The sequence below is a fragment of the Austrofundulus limnaeus genome, unplaced genomic scaffold, assembly GCF_001266775.1.
Source record: "Austrofundulus limnaeus strain Quisiro unplaced genomic scaffold, Austrofundulus_limnaeus-1.0 Scaffold549, whole genome shotgun sequence".
NCBI classification, from domain to species: Eukaryota; Metazoa; Chordata; class Actinopteri; order Cyprinodontiformes; family Rivulidae; genus Austrofundulus; species Austrofundulus limnaeus.
Genome location: NW_013952951.1, coordinates 178,492 through 182,763, shown reverse-complemented (window position 1 = coordinate 182,763; position 4,272 = coordinate 178,492). Strand labels below are relative to the sequence as shown.

The 4,272-nt window shown below is 42.4% G+C and overlaps 2 long non-coding RNA genes across 3 annotated transcripts in view; one reads left to right on the top strand and one right to left on the bottom strand.

The window, feature by feature from the left end:
• The window catches only part of LOC106530709 (uncharacterized), an 88,261-nt gene that overhangs the window by 33,623 nt on the left and 50,366 nt on the right, over positions 1-4,272 (top strand). For both annotated transcript variants that reach the window (XR_001311823.1, XR_001311824.1), the window contains exon 2: positions 3,321-3,466. This is a non-coding gene — a long non-coding RNA (uncharacterized LOC106530709). The remainder of the gene's footprint in view (positions 1-3,320; positions 3,467-4,272) is intronic.
• Positions 2,864-3,326, bottom strand: LOC106530710 (uncharacterized). Its single transcript, XR_001311825.1, has 2 exons — positions 3,004-3,326; positions 2,864-2,932 (listed from the first exon to the last, which is right to left on the bottom strand). It is a non-coding gene; the product is annotated as an uncharacterized LOC106530710 (long non-coding RNA).

The window sequence follows — 4,272 nt, the reverse complement described above, 5'->3', positions numbered from 1 at the left end:
ACATCTGGTGAAAATTTCATGTCATTAGCCCCTCTAGTAATATATTTACTGAGAAAAATGGTGACGTGTTCAATACTTATTTTACCTGCTGTATTCAAAGTGTTGAATACAGGAATCAACCAAAATGTCTGCAACTCTGTCATTTCTTAATTTAAAATAATCTTAAACTCTGGCATAAGACAGCAGATATTATGCATTCCTTCAAGGAATGCCAGTTTTTTAATCTTTGTTTCATTTCAGTGTTTTGCATCTTTTCTTACTTTAACGCATCCCGTTTGTGACTGCACATACACATCCTGTCTGTAGGTTAGTGGCAGAGAGCATGTCTGTTGGTTCGACTAAACAACAGTGTTTGCGTGAATCTGTGCTCGGTCGTTAATCATCCTGACAGCTTGAAAAACAACACTTCCTCCTTAATGACTGTATTTTAGTAATCATGTCTGCTTATTTCCATTCAGGCTTTTCTTTTGCCGTAGGTTTCTTTTCCCCCCACGCATTTATTTCTGTTGCAGTGTGTGTGTGTGTGTATGTTTTGGAGGTTATTCACTGACCTCCCAAGTCTGTAGCATGGTGTCTACTCTGGGTCACGTCAGCCATTTACAGCAGTGTAACATTTGTGAAGAGGATGAAAAACCAGAAGGAATGAGTGGATGCGGTCGTAAGGATCCAGATGCGGAAAGCAGAGGATGGTGTCTCACCCACCCCAGCCGTCCCCCACACCCTGCATGTGGCTAACCCAGCGGCAGCCACTGCTGGCCTCCAGGCCTCTGCTGGTCACTGCCAAAGCACGTTTTTCCGTTAAGCAGTAGGTCTGTGATGCATGAGAGCTGACAACTAAGCTTGAAGCCCTCAGAGCACAAACCAGATCAGAACCAGCTGGGGCCAGGCACATTAGAGGAGAAACCATAATTGCATTTGCCCTTTTGTACTCCACTAAAATCCCTTTGTTGACTTTCAATTCTCACAAACGACTCAAAGAAGAAGAGGTGGCATCAGTGGGATAGGTTGTGTTTTTTTTTCTGTAAAAATACCTGCACAAATGTGAGTCAGTGGTGTGAAGGACTTCAGTTCTGTTCAGCAGCTGCTTTAACAAATGTTTTTTTTATAAAGGAGAAAGTTGTATTTTTAACATTTCTCCCTGCTGTGGGTGGATGTAAGTGAAGGGTTTCTGGTGGTTTAGAAACATCAGTATAGCATGGCCGACATCTGTGTCCGCTTTATTTTTAAACCACTTGAAAAGCACTCATAGCAGGATGATGGATGAAGTGATAAAGTTGGGGAGAGGACAAAATGAAAGCTGAGGAGTCTGTTTCTGGGAAGCAGTTTGTGAGCTGTAACTCACAAACAAGTTGCTGAAAATATCAAGGCAGATGTTTGCAGTTTGTGACTACGCCTACTGATTTTTAATAATGTCAGAGAGCAAAAGTGAAAACATTAAGGACCATTTCTTGAGGTGAAAATCAGTCTTCTAAGGACTGCACATCTCTTGACTTCTTTTAAACCTGATCTTTGTTTCATTTAAACTGGTTCAAGCTAATTGAGAGGTTAAAGGCTTGTCATGAAATGGAGGAGCAGCTCCACAGTCTGTCATCATTAATCATTGGAGCCGTCAGCCTGAACCAAGGACTCTCTTAGAGAAGCCAAGCAAGAGGGACAAAACCAGAAGATTGATATATAAACAGCAGAACATGCTTACAAGTAGGCTTTACTTAAAGTACCTAAAACGTAATCACACTGTTGGATGTTTTACCTTTTTTACAGTTATAAAATCAGTCATGGTCAATAAGAATTATATACTGTATATATTTTTAGAAAGAAAAAAAAATAACTACTAGAATAGTTCCTAAAGAAACGATGAAAGGGCTTGCCACATGCTGTCCAATTTTGATAAAGAATTGATTTTACTGCTTGTTGGAGGTCATTATCTACCATCATCCCAAATTTGAGCCAAATATATCCAACAATGGCTGAATTATGTTCAGTTTTGCATTTTAGTTATGGAGGCCATCTTGGATTTTTCATTTGGTTTCAGTATACGACGGAGATCGTGCTTAGCTACCATCACACAAAATTTCAGTCCAAAATATCTCAAAAATGGCTGAGGCATTGCAGTTTCAAGTTAGCTTTGGCAGCCATCTTGGTTTTTATTTAGCATTCAGAATTTGTCAAAGCTTTTTCTTGGTTACTACTATACGCATTTTCAGCACTGTACGTTTTAAAATGGCGGAATTATGGACTTTTTAAGTAGCATTCAGAATCACTAGTTTACATTTTAGAATATTTTATATTTATAATAATAATAATATCTTTATGCTGTTATAATTTTGAAATATCAATTCTCATTGTTTCATAGCTTTTCTCCTGACTGCGCAGCTTCCAGTAACTTGTATTTATTTAGAGTTTGCATCGAATCATATTTCGAATATCATCTGTTGCTAGGGTCCAGAAATCTGCCTCAGGCCTACAGAACAAACAGCAAAGGCACCTGAAGTGTGAAACACAGCAGAGATACTGTTGCTTTGACCAATCAGGTGTTGGAGATGAAGACACCAGAGCCTGCTAGCTGGCCTTATGCTACGTTCACACCGAACGCTTTTTGAACTGCAAAATAGCGCAAAACGCCTCTTGTTGGATGCACCACGTTCAGACCGAAGAATGCACTAGTGTTCCAGAACGAGAAGCAGCAGCAGCGGCTGCAGCCGGGTGTGGGAGGAGCATATCCTCGGCGGGTGAATCAAGATAAAATAAAAGAAAATGGCTTTGATTTATTTACGAAAAAGCAAGCGAACGTTGCGCACAGCAGATGATTAACTCACTGATAAGAACCGAGTTTTGAGTTCTGAATAAGCATCGGACCAAGACAAAGTTTTACAAAGTTTATTGTGCAGAGGTGAATGAACCAGGAAGTGCTTGGACCGGATTCTCGTCAGATCTAAACACAGGAGATTCAGATTAGTGGCAGAACAATATAGGAGGGCTTTCCAAAGAATTTAAGCCACTAACCTGTTTCCAGTTGAAGGACTCCAGACGGAAACTTTGATGGAAGGGTTTGCATTCCAGTATGGTGCGGTGACATCACCGTTAGTTTGGTTGGAGTATTTGGGTCCAAAAGGCAAGTTCTGATAATCAGTGGTACAGGCGTGGGTCGAGATCCAGGTGGTCAGATGGCTGGAGGTATTGATCAGGGGTAAGGCAAAGAGCAGGAGTCCAAGAAGCAAGGGGTGAGTCGTTACCGGTAAAGCAGATGGCAGGTGTCCTGATGCATGATTCATTAGAGAAGAACCCGTCCAGAAGACCTATTCAATTTTTTTCTTTTTCAGATGGCAGGTATAATTCGTTGGGCTGCGGCGAGAATCGTTGAGCCAGGGGACAAGAACAAGATCGGGATCAAGAGGCAATAACGAGACATAGATGAAAACGCTGGATAACCACAGGCAAGCTGATGATAATCTAATACTGAACAGAGGTGAGTGACTGGGTTAAATAGTGAGTAACGCAGGTGAAGTGAAAGAGCTGATTACTAGAAACTGTGATGGGAGGGGAAGTGGACAGGAGCAGACTGAGGCAGGGAAAAACTTGACTTTGACTATGAAAGCTAAAATAGTGACCATAATCACCAGATGATTTAGAGGCGATTTGTTCGGTTAGTTTCGTCACTCCAAAAGCTGCCAGCTTACAAACTTTTTATTTATTTTTTGTCCCGAGCAGCTGACCCACATCTGTACGGATATACCCTGCCAGAAAATCCAACTGCACATGGTCGATTTCAGGTGAAGATCTCCAGTCCGGCTGTTACGGTTTTCAGTGGGAGACACGTCGAGCGGCAAAAAGTTCAGATATTTGAACTCTGGCGGCAGCTCGGGCGGCGGCGGCTTCCGCAGCACCGCATGCGCGAAAACGCTCCGCTCCTTCCGCCTTCCCTGCGTGCCGCCCAAAACGTACATGATGCGACACATGACCCCTAGAGGCGCGTCCTCATAGACTTTGCATGTAAATCGGCTTCTCCTGCCGCTCAAAACGCATAGGGTGTGATTTCGGTGTGAAAATTTTGGACAATATCTGACGATTGACTCTTAAGAAACCAGAGCGTTGACAGAGAGGAGAAGGTAGAAATGACTCAGCCTGGAACTGAAAATATGGATGGAGGACAACAGAGCTGCTTCATGGAAGAAGAACCTCAGCTTAGCCTGTTAGCTTTAGCATTAGCCCCGATGCTATCACCATATATATATATATCAGACTATAAGCCGCACCGGACTATAAGCCGCACCG